The 24,626-nt window shown below is 43.2% G+C and overlaps 1 protein-coding gene across 1 annotated transcript in view; it reads right to left on the bottom strand.

The window, feature by feature from the left end:
* LOC126416086 (coactosin-like protein) overlaps positions 1 to 24,626 on the bottom strand; it is a 176,969-nt gene that overhangs the window by 48,414 nt on the left and 103,929 nt on the right. The window lies entirely within an intron of this gene.

Genomic DNA, 24,626 nt, shown 5'->3' with positions numbered 1-24,626 from the left:
TGTTACGTATGAGACATTATCAACTCTGCGTTTGCTCCACACAGGGTGTACATATACCCTCCCTGCTTCTACGATCAGGTAAATCTATAAGCAACGTATCACCCTTGGGTGTGACTAGCAATGTCATCTAAGTATTTCCACCAAGTTGATACGGTGACCTTCCGCGTAAGATTAGATTAGATTAATACTAGTTCCATGGCTCATGAATACGATATTTCGTAATGATGTGGAACGAGTCGAATTTTCCAATACATGACATAATTAGGTTAATTTAACAACATACTTAAGTTAATATAACTTTTTTTTGTGTTTTTTTGTTTTTCTTTATTTTTTATTTTATTTTATTTTTATTTTTTTTTATTTTATTTTTTTTAATATATTTTTTTCTTTTTTTCTTAATTTATATCTAAAAATTCCTCTATGGAGTAGAAGGAGTTGTCATTCAGAAGTTCTTTTAATTTCTTCTTAAATACTTGTTGGTTATCTGTCAGACTTTTGATACTATTTGGTAAGTGACCAAAGACTTTAGTGCCAGTATAATTCACCCCCTTCTGTGCCAAAGTCAGATTTAATCTTGAATAGTGAAGATCGTCCTTTCTCCTAGTATTGTAGTTATGCACACTGCTATTACTTTTGAATTGGGTTTGGTTGTTAATAACAAATTTCATAAGAGTATATATACTGAAGCTACTGTGAATATCCCTAGATCCTTAAATAAATGTCTGCAGGATGATCTTGGGTGGACTCCAGCTATTATTCTGATTACACGCTTTTGTGCAATAAATACTTTATTCCTCAGTGATGAATTACCCCAAAATATGATGCCATATGAAAGCAATGAGTGAAAATAGGCGTAGTAAGCTAATTTACTAAGATGTTTATCACCAAAATTTGCAATGACCCTTATTGCATAAGTAGCTGAACCCAAACGTTTCAGCAGATCATCAATGTGTTTCTTTCTGTGGTAAAGTGAAGCACTTGGATTGGTAGTCAAATGAAACCTGAGGTGGTGATTCCAAGCTACTTACAGAGGAAAGACGTTCTAACAGCAAAAAAGCAACTGCTTCCAACTCCAAAGTTAATACGAATCGCTTTATTCCTGCATGTACTGTACATCCTTGCTTTGCTTTCGAAATGTAAATAGGAAATCTGAAGCTGAATTCGGATCGTTGATCTTTTTCGTATTTGTTACGCATTTGCTATACCTCGTTTCCACGTAACATTTACTGTTCCATGAACGCCTAATAATTCCCAACAAATGACAAGCAGCAAATTTTAAATCGACTTATTCTATTTTTAACGGCACTTCACAGGTCTTCGGAGGAGTACCATGCTATAATACGCTGTATACGAGAATCAAGGCTTCAGTCTTGTGCGCCCATGTTTGTGATTTTTAAAGAACGGGTTTAAAAGTTATGCCGACAACCAAGCCCTTCATATTTAGAACATCCGACTTTTTTTACAGTCGTTCACTGAAGACTGTAAACCGATTACATCACTATACTTGTGTTGTCAGTAGATATTCTGTTTCAGGAGTACTGAAACAGCAAAATGTTGCTCATATTGCAGTCCGTAGGTGGACGTTCGTAACTATTGAAGAAAAAGTGTCACGTGTGTAAATTTTACTTTTAACAGTCTCTGAAATACTGAACATATCCACGGTATTCGATTCACTGTGTATCAGGACTTACGCTGAGTGAAACTCTCACGCCACATCTGCCTTTCCCTTGAGTTTCAGAGTCCCACTTCAACGAGACACCACTGGTCGAAGATTGCATGATAGATGACTTTTCATGACACACTACTATCACAAAATTTCAGAAGTATATTGTCTTATTTTCGGTCAAAAGTGTGAGTAGAGCGGAAACTAAACTTCCTAGAAATTGCACAGTGTGTTTTTTCCGAAAGTCTCCTGCCAAACAAGGAGTGAGAAATGGGCAAGTGAGATGTCACGTTGTCTAACGTGAGGTCAAGTTTTGAATGTAACTGTTTTGAAATGATCAAGGTAATTAAGAAAAGTAAGTAATATTTTAATTGTCCCTCAAATGACAGGTGAAGCATCAAATTACATCACTTAAACTTCTCTCTGTATCTGTACACATGTAATAATAGAATACTGATCAATGTTTAACTATCTTTTATGCGTCCTGAAAATAAAGTTGAACTGTCATGTGTGTTGCGAAACTATTTTCTTACTTTAAGAAAATAGAGCAACACTTGATATGCCTTTGAATGATTCACGAAATCATACAGTAAAAAGAGGTGCTAGTTGAGAATTTAAAGTTCCATTTTTAGCTTAGATATCCTCTGTATCTCTAGGAAATTTTAAGATTAGTGGAATTTCACTCAGTGGGTGCCTTCCGTCACTAACTTATGGGCATCTCATCAGCTGCTGTGCACGATTTCGGGTGTAATTCAAAAGTGCGCCCAATGTTTTTATAATGTATTTTTTTTCTTATTTTTAGACAGTTTCACAAAACATTTTAGGCGTGTGGAATGTTAGCATAATTATAGTGTCTTGGCATCTGAAAGAAACTTGTGCCTTCCATATTCATAATCCATTCCACGACCTACCACAACTCTGCGCATTATGGCGTATTTTCAAAGTATTTTCTTCTGCCACTTGCTTTTTACCCTTCTGCCAGCTTCGTCGTTTAGTAACTCAACATCACTGAGTACGAGCCGAAAGTTTAGTTTTTTGGGAACTACTTATTTCTACAGCGACCTGCCTACAGCTTGTCTTGTGCGCCCATGTTTGTGATTGAGGGAATGAGGGAAAGCGTCTATATGAACCACATATACTAAAACACCATTTATTTTAAAAACTAACGATCTTAAATATTGCAAGAGCTAGTGGCAAATGAGATCAGCATATTTAGGAAAAACACGTGCACCGATAGTAATCCATGTGCAATCGTGCCATCCCAAATAGTACAAGGAAGTCTACTTTTAGTCAATGTTGCGTAGGATGTTTCTATTGCCTTTAGGGCATAGGAGATCGATGAGGAAATTGGAGTCTTTACGCAGACTGCGGGAGCATATGTCTGCAGAAGCTACACAGATCTACAGTTATATATAGTTAAAACGTGGATACGACAAACAATTACGGTAGAAATTTAATTTTGCCAGTATGAGACACCATACCACAAGTTCTGATATAACTGGGAAGGCCCGTACGCAAGGTTCTAACATTTAAAACTCACTTAAATGAATACCTAATGCCTTTAGTTTGAATGTGTTCATTGATCACCAGATTACCGTAAAATCACTGGTATCAACTAGAACGTTTAGATTATACATAGAGCGAACAAGGTGCGATATATTTAAATGCTTCAAGACCTTGGAATTTATATTGCCAAAAGAAAGGGCCTGACAATCAATATGAAGAGAATTTCCCCGTAGCGCTTATTTTTATATTTACGATTCTCACCAGTTAATGTACGATGCCTAACGTTTTTCCTAGTTCCGCTAACATGGAAGTGTCCGTTTTTTCGGCCGTAGATGGAAGATGGTCTGCGAGGATAGCATCCTGTGACATGCTCCAACACACTATTCAAGCGCATCGTGTCTCCCTCAACCTGCTGTTTTAGGTGGCGCATACTAGCGGACCCTCCATTTCCCCCCACCCCCACATACATCATACAGCGGTTTGTTAATATGCAGTAATACTGTTTGGAGCGTACGACGAATGTATCAGAACGGTGCGCCGAAATTTGGCATTAATGGGCTATGGCAGCACACAAACGACATGAGAGCCTTTTCTAACAGCACGACGTAGCCTGCGGCTCCTCTCCTGGGCTCGTCATTTTGACCCTAGACCAGTGGTTCCAACAGGTGGTCCGCAGAACCCCAGGGGTCTGCAAGCTATGCCAGAGGGGTCCTCCGCAAGATGCTATCAGAATAAAAAATAAATATATTTCGTATGATTATGTTGTAACTATTTTTTCGAATAAATAATACCTGGTATGAAATTAGTGTTATTTTTCACACATGTCTACTCAATGCAGTATGAAGTGTGATACACTTTAAAGAACAATACACTCACTTTTAATTTTTTCCTTCATTTTCAGTTCACACACAATTTAAGGAGTTTGTTATACTAAACACCCAGATTTGAAGACAAATATTTTGAGCAATAATCAAAAATTCAACAGTAACAATGGTGTCTAAATTGAAAAAGTTTTAAGCTCGATATTTTTTCAATAATTAATGTCAATGTTTTTTTCTGAGTACCAAAAATAGGAAACGTATAAAGAGACTCTTAATTTGGCTTTTTTACGTGCTTGATACTGTGATATGACAAGGTACCAATCATGCTCGATGAGGGGGGCCTCGAGAAAATTTTGTTGGGAACCCCCGCCCTAGACTACAGGAAAACCGTCGCCTGGTCAGGCGAGTCCCGATTTCAGTTGGTAAGAACTGATGGCGGGTTAGTGTGTGGCGAAGACGCCATGAGGCTTTGGACCCAAGTTGTCAAGGAGCCATTGTGCACGCTGACGATGGCTCCATAATGGTGTGGGCTGTGCTTATGTGGAGTGAACTGGGTCTCTGGTCCGATTGAACCGATCATTGACTGGAAATGGTTATGTCTGGCTACTCTCAGACCATCTGCAGCCATTCATGGGCTTCATCTTCCCAGACAGCTGCGGAATTTATGGATGGTAATGAGCTTTGTCACCGGGCCGCAGTTGTAGGAAATTCTGGACACTACGAACAAATGATTTGGCCACCGAGAACGCCCGACATGAATCCCATCAAACACCGGCAACACTTGCTCAATTGTTGACGATAGACACAGCATCGTTCAGTATTTGAGTAGGGGTACCGCGACGACTTTTTTAGTCCATGCTACGTCAAGCTGCTGCGCCCTCCGGACAAAAGCACTTACTCCATGATTGGCGCCTCACCTCTGTGTATGAAACGCAGAACCAACTTTGCCCCTGCAAGACTTTAGATGGGTAGCTCTCTTTGTGACCGCTTAGTTATATAGATAACTGCAGTGACATGACGCGGCAGCGAGCTTCCCTTAAACAAGAAGGTCTACAACTGGGTTACGTTAAGTGACGCTCTGAAGTTCCGTGTAGTGTAAACACAGCTCCATTTGACTGTGACGTCGCCTTCCGTTTACGCCCGGTGTGAATCCGCCTTTACGTGGCAGCCTGTCCAGATCTCGCTCCCACACCGACGCATACAACGGGTGGCAGTTCCGTCTGACAACAGCTGTGGGTTATAGCTGTGCGAAGGCGGCGGCGGCGGCGGCGGCAGCAGATACAGCTACGCTGCTGCTCGTCTGTGTAGCGAGAACCCAGACAGGCGCCCCAGCGCGGGCGCTAGGCAACTCTCAGGCGACAAATCACGGTTTTACGCCCACAGGACACGTCACAGCGTCGCGGCACAACAGCAAGCGGCGGTCGCTGACACCTGCTGACGCGACTGGGAGGGAGGGGACGAGAGAGAGAGAGAGAGAGAGAGAGAGAGAGAGAGAGAGAGAGAGAGAGAGAGAGCCGCTGCAATCTGCAAGCTACTAACCGCAGTCTCCTCGTTGTCCGAACCACTTGCGGAATCACAGTTGGTAGGGTACTCTCCGTCCTGTGTCCTGAGAGAGAGAGAGAGAGAGAGAGAGAGAGAGAGAGAGAGAGAGAGAGAGAGAGACGCTGCAATCTGCAAGCTACTAACCGCAGTCTCCTCGTTGTCCGAACCACTTGCGCAATCACAGTGGGTAGGGTACTCTCCGTCCTGCGTCCTGATGGCTTTTGGTACCTTGTGGATCCGAAAATAAGTCTACGAAGCTGTCGAAACATTCTTCCTCTTGACAAGATTTGGCACCCTATCCCCATACCTGAAGGATTTTTGCTTTAAAGCGCTTTTAGAGGCAGTAGAAACTTATTACTATTTTGTAGATGACATACTAGAAGTCAACGACTCCCACATTGGCTATACATAATGTAACTTTACCCCCTGCATATTCTGAAGAATGTTTTAAACTGCCGAAACCATGGTCAAGTTTTAATAAACCTGTATTTTGCAACTGGTTGACTTATTTCTAATGCATTGACTGATAAGAGTCTAAAACGTAAGACGTTCGTGGATGCATTTAAGAATTACGTTTAGTGTCAAAGTTCATTTCTTGCACAAATCTAAGTCGCTTCACCAGCTGTATGAGAAACATCCAGACGATTTGAAAGTCGTTGGCAGATAAAACTGTGGGTGACCAGGACTCGAACCTGGGACCTTTGCCTTTCACAGATACGTACTCTACTGACTGAGGTATCCCAGCATAACTCCTGACCTGTCTTCACGGCTTTACTTCCGCCAGTACCTTCCAAACTTTACAGAAGTTCTCTTGCGTAACTTGCAGGACTAGAACTTCCAAATGAATGGAAATTTAAATATAGCTCAGCCACAGCCCGGGGGATCCATTTTGGATGCAGACAACTTTCAAACTCTTCCCATACTTTTGCCACCATGTCTGGCGTTATTGCATACATCGCTGTTATGAGGCGCTACAATTCACCAGAACGTGTTTGAAGAGGCGCGGCGCCACGGAGTGGCTCACAAACCGCTAAAAACTAAACTAAAAAATGTTAGACCAGGCAACCTTAGAGGCCATGGTACATTGGGAGATGCGAACATCCCCAATGGCTAAAGTATTAATTTGGTTCATCTGAACGTGCGCACAGCAAACCTCAGCAAATTGTTGAATACCTTCCAAACTCATTCACTACATTTTGCTGCATTTGCCTTCTTCTAGTACCTTTGAACTTTATCCATAATTTCTTGACGAAAGATGGTTTACGTACACTGAGGTGACGTCATGGTATAGCGATGTGCAGTTATAAAGAGTGCAGTAGTATCGCGTACACACAGTATAAAAGGCCAGTGCTTTAGCGGAACTGTCATTTTACCCAGGTGACTCATGTGAAAGGTGTCAGACTTTGTTAATGCCTGTCATGTGATCATAATAGACTTCGAACGCGGAATAGTAGTTGAAACCAGACGCATGAGATTCTATTTTGGCAATTTTTAGGGAATTCAGTATTCTGACATCCACACTGTCAAGTGTGGAGAATAACAAATTTCAGGCATTACCTCTCATCACAGACAATGCAGTGCCCGACGGGCCTCGCTTAACGACCTAGAGCAACGGCGTTTGCCTGGAGTTGTCAGTGCTAACAAACCCGCAACGCTGCGTGAAATGCCCGCAGAAATCAACTGTGGGTCGTACGACGAGGGTACGAGTTAGGACAGTGTGACGAAATTTGGCCTGAAATGCTATTGCTAACAGCACATCGGCTGCAGCTTCTCTCCTGGGCTCGTGACCTTATCGGTTCGACCTTACGCTGGAAAATCGTCGAGGCGATCAGGTGACTCCCAATTTCACTTTTTTAGAGGTGAGGAAAGGAATGAAGTGTGGCGCAGACCGCACAAAGCTATTGAACCCGTTGTGAACAATGCAGTGTCAGCTGATGGTGGCTTCATAAAAGTGTCGTCAGTCTGCATGGAGTCTGCTGGGTCCTCTAGTTCAACTGAACCGATCACTGACAGGGAATGGTCATGTTCAGATAATTTGAGACCATTCATCGACTTAATGTTCCAAAACAACGATAAACTATTACGAATGACAATGCGCCACATCACTGGGTCACAATTCACGACTGGTTTAAAAAATTCTGAACAATTCGAGCGAATGATATGGCCACCCAAATCACCAGACATGAATCTCGTCGAACATTTATGGGACGTAATCGAGAAGTCTGTTCTTGCACAAAATTCTGCACGCAGCGGCTTGCTTAGCCCACATCACGTATAGTTGCTGCACTACGTCGGGCGAAAGGTGGTCTAACACGATATTAGGAGATATTCCATAACTTTCGTCACCTCAGTGTATGACCGTGTAAAATCGTACCAGACATAGTATACCCATCGCCTATCCTCTTGCCTCTCCTCATCTCTCTTTCTCTCTCCCTCCCCCCCCCCCCCAGCTTCCCATATAGTCATTTGTTTAACGCTGCTGGGGAGAGCCTTATTCCGTAACAGTCGAGATCACTAAGCACTGTTCTGTAACAAATCTCAAGTCCTTAGAAACTTTCCTGGTTTTCTCCCAGTTTCATTCACTTCCAGGCTAACAAGCTGTGTCAAATTTCCTCCAGTTTCTTGGTTACAAGAATGGAACTTCCGCCTGGCTACACGACATAGTTCAATTCTAACCATCTAAAAACTTACCACACTTGATAAATGGTACTGGGGGCGCAAACCTGAATCTCCCATCGTGAGCAGGGCTGACAGTTTTTGCAAAAACTGTCAATCAGTTCTTGAATTTTTTCATTCTGATATTGGTCCCTCAAACATGAATTAAGGCGATGGAAGGCTACATTTTATGTTAGACATAAGCAGAAAAGTCGTTAGGCAACAAATCATGAGAATATTGGCAATCAGACATTAATTCGACGTTTTATTTGTTCAAATTGTCGTTTGATCTGCTGTCAACAGCTGGTGTTGTCACGATGAATGACGAAAAGTTTTCGTTTTTTCCTTGATTTCTTCACTGACTTGCCGAGTTCAAAATTTTTTTGCAGCATCAATCATTCTTAAATTCTCTAGAGTAATTGTTTCATCGTGTCCGCTGTAACCAAAGAAACGCTTTAGCCGGTTTCGGTTCACCTTGCCTGGTCTTAGGATCGTACGAAAATATCTAAGTCCCCACTCCAGTTAACAGTTGCATACCAATGCCGTATGTTGCACTGGCCAATGGGAGGGTCAGCGACTGACCCCACAACCATCACACATTCTCTGTCTATGATAAATCACATTACTTATGTATTTCCATAATTTTGGCAGATTAGTAGATTAAAATGTTGATTACTGGGAAAGGGTTTCTGGGACTTTTTAGTAAAAAATAGTTTACATTTATTTGTATTAATTTCATAATTACAAGGATTACTCAGATTCACATCCAGAACACTTTACAATACGAACTACTACTTTCTTGGTGTGTGCAGGGGATATATACTTCCTACAAGAAGTGCAAGCCTTAATGTACTTACGGTCTTTGCTTCTGGCAGATTATGCACAGCTCCACGTGTTACTTTCCGTCGCGGCTCCGTAATGTTGTTTCCTCTGCTCACAGCACCTTTATTTTGATTACACGCATACCCAAAAGTTGATAACGCTGTAGTGTATTTTGAGTGTAGGCCTACAGCATTTTCAGCACGTCTTTTCATGTTGAGATGACAAAGTTCACGAGCAAGATCTTTCGGGTACTTCTTTCTTCCAGAACTCTTTGAGCTTTCGGATAGTTCACCACTAAATTCATTGTCTGAACTCTCAAGCAAATTTCTAATTTCGTCATCTGTCAATTTGATCTTCTCGTACATTTTGTCAAATGCCACAAAGGTATTACCTTCCACTCACTACACTGTTTACCGGTTTACTGCGAGTGGTGATTCTTGACCTGCTACACCTTCAGTTATAACAATCGCTGTAACTCTGAGTGTAAACCAAAAGCTGTTCTTATTGTCGATTGTAGCAATCACAATTACGATAAATATCATGTATTTATTAAACTACTGAACACGACAGGAGATTTAGCCTAAAAACTTCGTTGGGGTCAGTTACTGACCCCCACCCATTGGTATGCAACTGTTAAGCTGTTCAATACGGGCTCTGCATTTGAATTTTTTGATAGTTTCCTTACACCGATTAACAACTGAGTTTCGGTGAAATTGTATGGGAACAGTGGAACACGAATTTTTCTCGTGAAAAATTGAACGTACTGCCTTTGGAACCACGCCTAGTACAAATCTAATGTAAAGTTCTTTCGGAAGGTTATAACAGTGCCTCTAATCTCTTAGTTTAGCTTTCGGTTAAGTCCCTACGAAAAATGTTAAAATCATCCAATGAAAAGTTTTACATGAAGTTCCTTTCTCTTTCAGAAATGGTAATTAATGGATAACATGTACCGGAGAGTCAACGACTCCCACATTGACTCTAGGCAAAGAATTTACGTCCTACATTATCTTCAGAAGACAGTCTTAAAATCTTCGAAGCAATGGTCCAGGTTTAATGAAGATATATTTTGCAACTGGTTGCCTGTTATTTCTAGTGCATTGTAGCTCGTACATGCACAGTTGCCGAAGCACAGCCATGTTCAAAAACACCCTTGCAAAATCTGAATTTCTTTTCAAACTAGAAAGTTTAAGTTATAATTTACCTGTTTTTACTACTACGAATTTTTTACCTTCGTTTGATAGACAATGTGAAATCCAACTAATCTTTCCGAAACGCCCTGTATTGGAGCGATTAAAGGCAATCTCTATCACATATGGTTTTCCTCATTTTGTAGTATGGCATTAGTCACATAGTACAGAAACTAGGATGAAAAGAGGTCACGTAAAATTTCGGTTACCTCACGGTGAATTAAAATAATCTATTTTGGCTGAAACCTGGAGTACAACATTATCCGCAGCCCGTATATTTGAGAGTAGCGGGTCATTTCCTAATAGCAACGAAACTCGGTTCTTGCCACGACGTTTCTAAACTGAAACGCGCGCAAACACACACACACACACACACACACACACACACACACACGATTTCCAGTGACCTAATCCTCTCGTAACGCTGCTATAAAAAGATTATCATGCTTCTCAAAGTCTGTGAAACTTACTACACTCATCAGCCTTAGAAAGTCACGCCCACGGGAGACATTCTAAGGGTTTACAACTTCTGCCATTAACAGCTAATGAGCCATAACGCCCGGCCGACGATAAGGAACTTGAGGGCAGTCTGGAAGGCACCTGTGCTCCGCAAACCAGTAGAAACTGTCTCGCTCGAAATTATTTCTCGCTTCCATACGGTGGGACATCATTGCCTCAGAAAACTTACTATCACATTGTTCCAGAAATCAAGATATTGTTCAATACCATTCTCTCTTATACAACCTAGCTTAGATTTTCAGAGATACGCGTTTTGCTTGTAAAACAGATGCCAGGTCTAAAAATCACCTCCCAAAACTGCCGAACCCATACCCCGTTTTGCCATATACCCACTTCGCCAAGACTTCTTTAACGTAAGGAATGGTGACAGATCATTTTGCGTACCTTTCTATAGTTTTTCTCTCATTTGCGTCTTACCCATCCCTCACCCCTCGTCCTCCCGAATGCGAGTCCAGTATCTAACCACTGCGCCGCCTCGCTCGGTGTCTTATTGATACATACCTATATACACTTAAGTATCTCGAGTTCTTGAGACATGCCGCTGTCGCAGTTATTGGAAAACATCCCACTGGATGTAAGGCGATCAGTGTGGTACCAACGTGACCGGTATCTTATTTCGCACATACAATGACAGACCCTCTTAAAAGAATACGTAGATAGCAAATAAAGTCGTTCAGGAAACGCAAACTCAACAAGCGTAACACTTTTATACTTTTACCTGTGGCGAAAATTAAAACAAGAGGCCTATTAGGAAACACCGGCGATTGCCGAAGGCATGAAATGCCACATAACCTGGCCTGTGCTGCCGTTAATGCCAGGTGAAATTGAACATGCAGTAGTGTTTTTCCGGAATCACTTTCCTGCGAGCAACAATGCCCAAGGTCACCATTTCGAGCAGCTTGAGAGATAGCCGTGATAAAACACGAATCCTACCCGAGGTAGGAGTTTCCTTATTTTTGGCATAATAAGGGTGGCGTTGGTGACACTGCTACTGACGGTGGGACAATGATTTGCTGCGCTGTCATCTTTATACCATTTGATGAAGTCTTATACGTACATATTACGTCGCTTAAATTCTTTACGTCATAATTCGGCGACTAAAAAGTAGACATTACTTGCGAACGTCAGGAAATTCACCATATTGTCCGCCACAACTTTGCGGAAAGTGAACCTCGATACATTCATTTTGTATGTATTTGGAGTAAGCAGTATGAGGCAGCTAAGACAAGCCACCCCAAAGTCGAAAATATCCGGTTTAAGCCAGACGCCCCCGTACAAGTGCACATTTGCAGGGAGGGGGAAGAGAGATTACCTGCGGAACCAGCTTAGCACTTGTTCGCATTAATCTAGGGAGACCATCGGGAATCTAAGTGGAGCTGTGTGGTTCTAAATGTGATGAGTTTTCCTGAGCTCTTGTGGGGAAGGCGGCGCCTGCACCCAGTGAAACGTTGGCAGACCGGGCGCTGAGCGAGCGGTTTCTCCTGAATGATTCACGCCACGGCGCGTTGCGAGCCGGAAAATCTGGTGACGTGCGAGTCAAAGCGGGCCAACTGCAGATCCAGGGAAAGCACACAGTTCCACGGCGCTGAAGTAGTTTCATCTGATCGGCCGAATAGCTATTCTGAAACACGATGGGAAGCTAGTATATAGTGGTTGGCTGAATTCTCAAAAGTGAGAGTAGCTTGTCAAATATTGACAGGGATCTGGGCTAGAATATCCCCGTAGTCTGAACGTATGTTTTGCAATTATTAAATGTTTGTTATTCAACTTTTACTTTAATTAAAACGCACAAGAAACATGTTCAATAACTCCAACGTCCGATCGTAATAAAATACCATGTCACCGCGGCTTCTATCCACATTAAAGAAGACTGCTTACAAATCACTTTTGCTACCCACTACATACCTTTCTGAAGTCAACATCCCTCTTTCTCAACACATACTAATCTTGCAGGGATGAACGAGGTGTCGTTACAAAGGTTTTTAACCAGTTTCTGACATTGCATACAGATTTCCCGCTAAAATTTACTATTTGTGGAAAATTTTGATGTAGGACTTACTATACACAAAAGAGTATCATACCTAAGACGTATTAATCACGAGTAAGAGACTCCCTTTCCATATTATCTTATTACAAATGCCTTTTTACTTGTTTTGATGTACTTAGTAATTGGGTAATTTGTATATAGCTTTGTTACAGATAACAACAGTGACCACTGCGATAGTCCATTAGCTCTGCCCGTCTTATCAAGCTGACTCTTCTAAACGAATGTACTTTTCGAAATGAGACGTTTGTCATTGTCGCCTTCAATTGTGATTTACCTCTTGCTACTATGGCCTAATGTGTTAACATTAAGTACGAACGGCAATTAAAATCTCGAAGTATAGTCAGCGGTTATTGTGGTCTTTGTGATGTACTAGGTAAGAAGAACACTAGATCTACATATTTCGCATATATTTACTTCTTTGTATTTATTATTAAACTTTTCGACATCATATAAATGTATGCGCTTCAAAGATCAGGACTGTATTTACCACATCCTGTGATTTACTCACGGACGAGTGTAAGTAATCTTTTCAAGGATAATTACATCAAATTACATTTTTGTATCCCCTAAAGAAAATTGAAGTAAAGATTACATTCTTACATCAAACATCGTTTACAATGAGGCATTTTAATGCCCTGTAAAGAATTTTCTTCGAAATCCAGTGCAATGAAATGTATACACAACACTACCGGTTTCATGATTATTATTTCGCGTCGTTCGGTCCATTTTTAAAGATTCTCTTCATTGTCACCACTTCCCTTGTCCCATCGACTACATGTAGTTCAAATACGGTAATTTATGAAAGTTTCGCACGGGTCCCCTGGTTCTAGAATACTGCTGAAGTATTTTGGACCCGTACCAAATAGAACTAACCGGAGATATTGAACGTACACAGAAGAGGAGCACGAATGGTCAGAAATTTAATTCATGGATGAGTGTCTGAGGTCACTTAGAAACTGACCTAACTGACACCAACACGGACGGAAAGGGATCCCATGAAGGCCTACTTTCAAAGTTTCAGCAACCAGTTTTAAATAACGACACTTGGGAATATACAGTACTACAAACCCCTATGTATCGGTCGCTTGGGGATAGTGAAGCCAAGATGAATTATAGCATGCACAGAGGCATTTAAGCCATCATTCTTCCCGCACTCCACACGTAAATGGAACGGGCAAACTCACTAATAATTGGTGAGATATAGAGAACTATTTGGGTCAGTCAGTTCAAAGGTTTCAGGAAGGCATACCACGTCCAACAGGACCATGCCTAGGAAAGCACTGTGGTGGTTAAAACTATCAGCTTTACGTTTAACTGCTAAACTTATCTGACTGTGTTATCGAAACAAAAATTAGCCACAGATCAGGAATATAGCCGAATCTTTACATATGAAAAATTCTCCCTTTATTTCTTCAGCCGTTCTGATTTTTCCAAGTACTGTGCTCTTTAAAATGCAGTTGTCTTACATAATACAGTGAGAGGGAGGTCTTAATTGAATTTGATATTTTGTCCATATTCTCAACGAGAAACTAAAATGAGCTTGTGTAAGCGCTTCCTTTCTTCTCGCTGGCGTTGCTTCCGATTTTTTCGGTTTGTAGGTATCAAGCAATTTACATTCACTGCTGAAACGTCTCTTGACTTTCTCCATGCTTATGGTGCTCACCTACCTACTCTCCTGCTTATCATCTAATGCCACCTTTCCACATTCCATTAAATTCACTTTATAACTAATTTTTGGTACTTCTGATATTTTCGAGCAATATTTTTCCATGTAGTCTGTCCCGCACAGCGCCTTTGTGTTGCCTATGTGCTAATGATATCCTACAAGGAACTGACAATCTAACTGGGAGCATGTATGTAGAGACGAAATGAGATTTATTCGGAGTTTCTGACCTAGATTTTAACAGTCTATCGTTAAGACTTCAAATGCGTACGTAGGAGTGTGGATATGCAGGGAGTAACAAAACGGAACCGGCATCATTTTTTTTCACGAAAGCGTTGACCATCTTACCTCACTGTGGGATAGTATACTAACAATAATGGCGATTAATTTTGAAATAAACAGTTTATTTACTTTTCGTATGTCTCGTGTTCATTTGATTGCCCCTCAGAAATAGTAATTCACATTTCGTTAGCGTATTGTAACTTATTACTTCTCCTCACGGACGTAAATAGTGCGCTACGAAGAGATGGAATTTGTTAGCCGTTTAGTGTCTTTTCGGGATATGTTATTTGTAAGAAGTAAAAAATATCTAGTCAACGACAACACAGTTACATCGTTTAAAATCTCGCGAGTTTTTTCCAACCAACAATGACCTAGGCACCGTGAGCAATTTAAATTCTGGCCAAATCTTTGCTTTACATGGCACACGTAAAGAGACATTTCAATTTCGAGACTGGTCGGATGCAGCTCTGAACTTTCCTCTCCAAGCCACTATTTCGGGATAACTATTGTCAGTTACACTCATTCTAATATGCTTGCTTTAACCAAGCCATGGCCTCTTAGTTTTGCTTACTACACTTCTAGTATGAAATTAAAGATTCCTTGACGCCTCATGATGTGCTATGTCAACCGAACCCTTCTTTTAGTGAAGTTTTAACATTTTCCTCCAGCTGGATTCAGTTCTCCAGTAGTTATTCGATCTATCCAGCTTCAGTTTCTTTCTGTAGCGCCACATTTCCACAGCTATTGTATTCTCGTCTATAATGGCTACAAATGGCTTTGAGCACTGTGGGACTTAACATCTATGGTCATCAGTCCCCTAGAACTTAGAACTACTTAAACCTAACTAACCTAAGGACATCACACAACACCCAGTCATCACGAGGCAGAGAAAATCCCTGACCCCGCCGGGAATCGAACCCGGGAACCCGGACGTCTATAATGTTTATCGTTCATGTTTCACTTACGTAAAAGCCTACACTTCGGAGCAGTATCCTCAGAAACACTTAACATTTTATTTCCGTATTAGAAATCTCTTCAAAAATATTGTTCTTTTTATTGGTTGTCCGCATTTTATATTCTTTACTTCGGCACAGCCTACAGCAAAAGTGTGCTTATGGCTTTCTGATCTAATCCTATCAGCATCAAGTGATACAGTTAGACTCTACATTACACGTGTTTTTATGTTCATCTGATAACTTCTTCAAGACACTATCGATTTGGTTTAACAAAAAGTACACAGGATAATCTCCACTTCAAGTATATTATCTTCGGTAATTTGATTTAAAAGGAACAGTCCAAAAATTTAATTCCACGCTTTACTGGAATTATGTGGTATTAAAAATGAAATCGAGTAAATTAAGATAAAATTTAAGTGAAAAACTGAAGGATCAAAAGTAATACATAGGACTTTATTCTACATTTTCGAAAGTTCCTTCGTAAGCAGGAGGAAACAAAGATCTGTACAAAAATACTGTATGCATTAAACGAATAAGCATTTTCATTTGGGCTTAGCTTCAACGTATTGCGGACGATTCATGGTACACTGGAACGGAAGCGGAGGTAATACACCACGGCTGCAACAAGCGTCATTTACGCCCGTTTGTAAGAGTAGATAAGGATAGTTTCTTTGCTGAAGGTACTAAGAAACAAGGCACACAATCGGCCGGCCCTTGTGGCTTCTATTCATTGATCCCAGTCATACTCCGTTTCACGTGGCTCAGTCCATCGCAATCGTGCACAAAAGACGATAAGGGCACGCCGCCCACTCCATCTCCAAGCCCTCTGCTGCACCGGCGGGAATCAATACGTGTTGCGATGCGCCGAGAAGACCACATACTACGTCTCGCAGGCAGCCTTACGGGACAACTGATCCCTGGAAACTCTGCTCCCAGTGAATAAGCGTTATTAGTGGTACACTAGGCTGCAACGAGGTTCTGTAGTTTCATTCCGGACCGAATGGTGTGTGAAATCCGGCCCACTTTATGCCTGGAAACTTTGCAGCCAAATCCGAGCAAACCGGGACCGACCAATAGGCATCACTTCAGAGGCAATTTTCAGTCCAGTGATTTCTGTAATCAAAGAAAACATCCAGAACACGTTTGTCGGTAAAATGTGAAGCGAGATTTTATTTTATGGGCGATGTGTACCAGGAGGAGTTGACTTGCTCAGTAGGCGTTTCAGTACACCTACCGGCGGTTATGTTAATTTTCATTATCTATCAGAATCGTAAACCGACCTCATGACCCTTTGATATAATTTTGTGGAAAGCATCCTTTAGTAATTCTCTAATGAAAAACCGAAGATACAGCAAGTGAAACTTTCGGAAAACTTTGAAAACCTAACTTTCGCAGCTTTATCATCAGGGTGGTACTGTAATAACCGGTGCCCTGGAAGCAAGAAACATCCGTAAATGTGTAAAAGGTTGTTGTATGCTGTGTCAGACCTCAACAACGACGCAGGACCGTGAAATGGAGCGAAATCGATGTCAACAGGAACAAGTTATGACCAACTCTATATTGAAGGACCCGGCACAGAGTGTCCAAAAAATGTAAATAACTTCATCGCGAAGGGTACGGAGCGGTGAGACTTCTACAGTGCTAACGCGGCTGCCACGCGATTTTAAAAATTCCGGACTTTTTGCACTTTGCATCCTACACCAACGTTTACTTTTTACTGATTCTACAGGCTTTGTTGTCCAAGGACACCACTCTTTGATATGACTGCTTTCAAGGTTGTCACATGCTGGGAGCAATACCTTTATATCTGCACTTAGTAGACCACATTTCGCTACGTGGCGGAGCGTACATCTGGTACATCTCTCACTGCTTAGTGACTGCTGGCACTTCATTCTTCTGAACACAACAGTTCCTGTGCGTTTCGGTGTATTGGAATTATTTGCTATTTCTCTGATACTCTTATCACTCCTATCTGTCAAGAGGCCACTCGCATTGTCTATGTACCTGGATCCCTTTATACGTGAACAATGCAGATCTTTTTTCAGTTCATATTTGCACAAAGAATAATCTGCAGTCACTTTTAGGCTTTTTGGATACCTTAAGTGTACTTTGATTTTCGAGATATTTCACGTACTGTCATTTGAACAGGTATGGTTTGAAGAATTGTTTCGCATTTTCAGTGACAGTACTGCGGACATTATAAACTATCTCGAGTTAAGTAGTCTGACTTTTTCTATAAGATTGCTGCTTTAGAGAGATTATCGTGACAAATTCTCGCAGATGTAAAATGTTAGTTTCGTGGATACACACGCAACTTTTACGCCACCGTAACTATAAATTATGTCTAAGAACAGTCATTTTCCATACCTAAATGGTGTGTTGGGGTTTGTAATGGAGGTTTAACTTTAACATAACTTCTAACTGTCAATCGCAATTAAGATGCATGTGCAGTGTTCACACACTGTACGTAAACTGCACACTAAGACATACTGCACAGTGGAGAAACGTACAACAGTTTCTATCACGAAAGTATTGTCATTTCTGAAAGTCCTAATTATTTCCAGCCAATATCGAACGAACAGCTTAGCAAGTTTCCGAAACTACTCCCGCCGTCCTATAATGGCTGAAGACTCAGAAAAAAATTATGTCCTAGGTAGTTTGGCCTATCCCGAATCGGATTACTGAGAATTTCGTTCTGAACAACAATTTCACAAATACGCCAACCATTTGCCTGTGACTACTTCGCCTCGAGAGAGATTACTGTCATTTTAGGCGATTAAGAGCCATCAGCTGATCTCTGTACGTGTAACCGTGTCAAATTGTTAAGCCTAATAGTGACTGGTAGAAGCATGAACCTTCGTTTCAGCTAAATTACGTCACTGCTTAATGAAATCTGTAAGCAGGAGCTTTTATAAGACGTCTGAGTTATCTGCATAACTACACTCCTGGAAATTGAAGTAAGAACACCGTGAATTCATTGTCCCAGGAAGGGGAGACTTTATTGACACATTCCTGGCGTCAGATACATCACATGATCACACTGACAGAACCACAGGCACAGACACAGGCAACAGAGCATGCACAATGTCGGCACTAGTACAGTGTATATCCACCTTTCCCAGCAATGCAGGCTGCTATTCTCCCATGGAGACGATCGTAGAGATGCTGGATGTAGTCCTGTGGAACGGCTTGCCATGCCATTTCCACCTGGCGCCTCAGTTGGACCAGCGTTCGTGCTGGACGTGCAGACCGCGTGAGACGACGCTTCATCCAGTCCCAAACATGCTCAATGGGGGACAGATCCGGAGATCTTGCTGGCCAGGGTAGTTGACTTACACCTTCTAGAGCACGTTGGGTGGCACGGGATAAATGCGGACGTGCATTGTCCTGTTGGAACAGCAAGTTCCCTCGCTGGTCTAGGAATGGTAGAACGTTGGGTTCGATGACGGTTTGGATGTACCGTGCACTATTCAGTGTCCCCTCGACGATCACCAGTGGTGTACGGCCAGTGTAGGAGATCGCTCCCCACACCATGATGCCGGGTGTTGGCCCTGTGTGCCTCGGTCGTATGCAGTCCTGATTGTGGCGCTCACCTGCACGGCGCCAAACACGCATACGACCATCATTGGCACCAAGGCAGAAGCGACTCTCATCGCTGAAGACGACACGTCTCCATTCGTCCCTCCATTCACGCCTGTCGCGACACCACTGGAGGCGGGCTGCACGATGTTGGGGCGTGAGCGGAAGACGGCCTAACGGAGTGCGGGACCGTAGCCCAGCTTCATGGAGACGGTTGCGAATGGTCCTCGCCGATACCCCAGGAGCAACAGTGTCCCTAATTTGCTGGGAAGTGGCGGTGCGGTCCCCTACGGCACTGCGTAGGATCCTACGGTCTTGGCGTGCATCCGTGCGTCGCTGCGGTCCGGTCCCAGGTCGACGGGCACGTGCACCTTCCGCCGACCACTGGCGGCAACATCGATGTACTGTGGAGACCTCACGCCCCACGTGTTGAGCAATTCGGCGGTACGTCCACCCGGCCTCCCGCATGCCCACTATACGCCCTCGCTCAAAGTCCGTCAACTGCACATACGGTTCACGTCCACGCTGTCGCGGCATGCTACCAGTGTTAAAGACTGCGATGGAGCTCCGTATGCAACGGCAAACTGGCTGACACTGACGGCGGCGGTGCACAAATGCTGCGCAGCTAGCGCCATTCGACGGCCAACACCGCGGTTCCTGGTGTGTCCGCTGTGCCGTGCGTGTGATCATTGCTTGTACAGCCCTCTCGCAGTGTCCGGAGCAAGTATGGTGGGTCTGACACACCGGTGTCAATGTGTTCTTTTCCGCAGAGTTGTGTGTTTCAGACATGAACCACTGTACTATGCGTGTTGGAAGAGATGCAGTTTATCATCATCCGCTTCCTTTTCGGCCACTATGATTTCGTGTGGTCAAGTGATGTGTTCCTAATCTATCCAAATTATCCAACCGGGAAAGTAGGACCTACAGTTTGATCTCGTGAAATGTAAACCACGTGTTATTCCTGGCGACTCTTCATATCGGTGAGTGGTGAAGATTGGGTTGAAGGAAGAATGAAAATTTCTGTGATCCGACTGCGATTCAATGCTGTTCCCGGGAGCGCACTTTAACACTCCGCCACCGAGCCCCACTTTCGCCCGATGAGATATTAAGTATGTTGTAAGACCGCCTCGGCTCTTTCATATACAAGGTGTTTCTCGCATGGGGCAAGCGCAGCACGCCCCGATCAGTGCATGACGCACCTGTATGTCGCTCCGACTGCAGGTGGCGTGCCAGTTCCCCGCCGAGAAACGGCTTAATAGCAGCCTTCGATTCAAAAATTCTTTACGCAGTTTATCAGTTCAGTCTAGCACGCCAGTAGCCTTTGCTTGAACAACTATATCGCCATACCCGATTAGGATTCGTACACGTGTCACGCCTCTGTATCATGATGGAGGCGTATCGTTGTTTCGATCGCCGCATTGTAACCTCTATGTAGTCTGAGCGTCTTCGCTACACTCCAACACTTAGTGTATATTAATGAACAGCTAACCTCGAGCACGAAGCAAGATCCCAGTTGGAGGTTTCCCATCTAATGGCTTCCGGGGGTGGGGCAACAAAAAATTTAGTATTTCATTTAATTATTGACCGAATTTAAAAATTTAGAATGAAGTCGTGATCTACTCATTAAGGGGTATAATATTTTGGTAACAGTGTAACAGGGTTAAGTATTACAGTCTAACTTTATACATCTAGGCAGCCTAATGACAGCTACCGACTACATATAATTTCAATCGTTTTCTCAACTTTTTGTCAGTTACTCCAAATATTATGAAAGAATAATTTGCCACTTACATTTTTGCTGTTCACGCATTATAACTTCAGTATGAGCCATGTTTTAAATTATTACTTTTTACTACTGAATCTATTCGCAATACTTTTGCACATAGTATCCACATATACTAAATGTAGTGGCAAATTTGTATCATTTCAAGACACGGACCAGGAGATATAAATGTTGAAATGCGTGAAGAACTCTGGTACTTCAAGTGCAAATTACCCAGACTATACTCCAACAGTATTTGATAATGAGAGCACTTAGGGACTGTCAACAAAATTTAAATGTAGTTTCGCACGTTTTATAAATTTACGACTTACAAGTTTAATCTCATGTATGAAACATTAACTCGGTGAAGTCATCAGACGTTTGAAACTGTTCTATGACAGTTCGAGTCGAAAGTATCGGGCGGTGGTGGTTTACTGACATATACATCTGCAAAGTGAGCAAGCGCCCGTCTCTGCAACAATGAAGGTTGGTAAGCTACAGTGACGATCCAGTGGAAGAACTTATTCACTGAAACTTCCTGGCAGATTAAAACGGTGTGCCGGACCGAGACTAACTCGGGACCTCGCGGGGAAGAGCTCTACAAACTGAGCTACCCAAGCACGACTCACGCCCCGTCCTCACAGATTTAATTCCGCCAGTACCTCGTCTCCTACCTTCCAAACTTCGCAGAAGCTCTCCTGCTAAGTTTGGAAGGTAGGAGACGAGGTACTGGCGGAATTAAATCTGTGAGGACGGGGCGTGAGTCGTGCTTGGGTAGCTCAGTTGGCAGAGCACTTGCCCGCGAAAGACAAAGGTCCCGAGTCTCAGTCCGGCACGCAGTTTTAATCTGCCAGGAAGTTTCATATCAGCGCACACTCCGCTGTAGAGTGAAAATTTCATTCTAGGAACTTATTCACTGTCTACGGCAGCGGTTCCCAAACTGTAATTACCCCCGCAGGGGTAAAATTATATTTACTCAAGAGGAAAAAAGGTGACTGCTTAGCTCACGGAACTGATTTTTTAAAAAAAACGTTACTGTAAAATTTACCTGTATAAATATGTTAGTGTTAATTATTATATTTAATTGCTGTAGTCAAATAACATGAAAACTTCATGCTGCACGTGGTTTTTTAAATTATATTACCTATCAAATGTCAAATATGACCAGTGGCGAAGAAATAGATTAATTATTAAGTTTGAGCGGGAGTTTAACAGTTAATTCTTTGACGTTCGTATTACGTGGCTCGAACTCTAACCACATTACCAACATAAGGTGTGATCCCTAAACACACGTACATTAATTACGTAACAGACGCGTAAAACTTCTCTTGCTACTTTCTCCGAATAGCCTGAGTAATGCACCTTACTACTGGCCTACCAAAGATTTACAAAGTTTGAAGTAAATCTGTGATCCCAACGCTGTATCCTCCCCTTGTAAGTCCAAGATGAAGTGGACCTTTAGACGAAGCCAAGGCGGTGAGAGGCTCTCATCCATCGGGAAAGTGGCAGGTAAGATTAACCTTTCGAAGCAGGATGCCAAAGCGAACTCTGAGAGGCAACGAAGTAGTTGCGCTTACCCCTTGTTGGCGGTTAAGGGGTTTCTAGCCATTTTGTGGAGGCAGTACGGACATTACGAGCTCAGTAGGGGCATTACGAACTCCGTAGCTGCACAGCAGACATCCTGTATGCGTTCCAGGCGAGGCGGCCCCGGAAGGAGGCTGGCGTGACGGCCGCAGCGAACGTGAAACACGACCCAGGCGGCTGGCGGATTGTTTTCCTGCACACAGCGCGAAGACAGCACTGCACCGCACACAGCAGAGCGCCGCGGCGCCGAGCTGCTAGCAGCAACTACAGGGAGAGGCGGCGCCTCGTGGAATTTGTAAACAGAGTACGAGGAGAGGCGAAGCAAGGCCGCCTGTGGACACCTGCTACTCTCGTATAACACCTTTCAAGTTTTTGCAAAAACGTAGAAAAACTACTTTCGCGAATCGCTTCACTGTTTGAAAATATTAGGCATTACAGTTTGTACACTTTTGCACGAGATCGAAAAAATTCTGCAACATTTTTCCACTCTGATGTTAGTACATCAAAACTTGTTTCAGGAAGACAACACCTGTCCACCTATTTTTTGCAGAAGGCAACAAAAAGTCCTCTGGCAACAAATTAGAGGTACGCAACATTAAACATTGATTCGATGTCTGTCTCTATCAAATAAATTGGACGTATTTTGTGGAAATATGTATCGTCACCATTTATGCAAAGTTTCCTGTTTTTCCTGATTTCATCGATGAATTGTCAAATTTTATACCACTAAACACTAAACCGTTCAATACTTTAAAGCAGTCATTGTGGCCTGTCGAATGGCTATCTTTTACTTTAAAATTACTCGAGAACGAGCCGGTCTAATAGGATTCGGTTAATCTTACAACACCCTAACAGTTAACAGCTGCATTTCTGCATTTCCAGCTCTTTTGAATTTACACTACATTCATCTACTGTTACAGTCCATTTTTGGAAAATATACACCATTTGATGTAAGGTTGTTTTAGAGCTATGGTCAGACTGAACACGTTTCTCACAGCTAACTGTAATCTGGAAACTAATGTTTTGCAAGTTCAGTATTCCTTATGATGCATCTATGACGCCCCAGTCAAATCCCACGCCCCAGTCAAATCCCACGCCCCAGTCAAATCCCACGCCCCAGTCAAATCCCACGCCCCAGTCAAATCCCACGCCCCAGTCAAATCCCACGCCCCAGTCAAATCCCACGCCCCAGTCAAATCCCACGCCCCAGTCAAATCCCACGCCCCAGTCAAATCCCACGCCCCAGTCAAATCCCACGCCCCAGTCAAATCCCACGCCCCAGTCAAATCCCACGCCCCAGTCAAATCCCACGCCCCAGTCAAATCCCACGCCCCAGTCAAATCCCACGCCCCAGTCAAATCCCACGCCCCAGTCAAATCCCACGCCCCAGTCAAATCCCACGCCCCAGTCAAATCCCACGCCCCAGTCAAATCCCACGCCCCAGTCAAATCCCACGCCCCAGTCAAATCCCACGCCCCAGTCAAATCCCACGCCCCAGTCAAATCCCACGCCCCAGTCAAATCCCACGCCCCAGTCAAATCCCACGCCCCAGTCAAATCCCACGCCCCAGTCAAATCCCACGCCCCAGTCAAATCCCACGCCCCAGTCAAATCCCACGCCCCAGTCAAATCCCACGCCCCAGTCAAATCCCACGCCCCAGTCAAATCCCACGCCCCAGTCAAATCCCACGCCCCAGTCAAATCCCACGCCCCAGTCAAATCCCACGCCCCAGTCAAATCCCACGCCCCAGTCAAATCCCACGCCCCAGTCAAATCCCACGCCCCAGTCAAATCCCACGCCCCAGTCAAATCCCACGCCCCAGTCAAATCCCACGCCCCAGTCAAATCCCACGCCCCAGTCAAATCCCACGCCCCAGTCAAATCCCACGCCCCAGTCAAATCCCACGCCCCAGTCAAATCCCACGCCCCAGTCAAATCCCACGCCCCAGTCAAATCCCACGCCCCAGTCAAATCCCACGCCCCAGTCAAATTCCACGCCCCAGTCAAATTCCACGCCCCAGTCAAATTACGTTGCATGT

Source organism: Schistocerca serialis, chromosome 8 (assembly GCF_023864345.2).
Source record: "Schistocerca serialis cubense isolate TAMUIC-IGC-003099 chromosome 8, iqSchSeri2.2, whole genome shotgun sequence".
Taxonomy (NCBI): Eukaryota; Metazoa; Arthropoda; class Insecta; order Orthoptera; family Acrididae; genus Schistocerca; species Schistocerca serialis.
The sequence above is the reverse complement of the archived record's forward strand: the minus strand, read 5'-3'. Positions and strand labels throughout refer to the sequence as shown.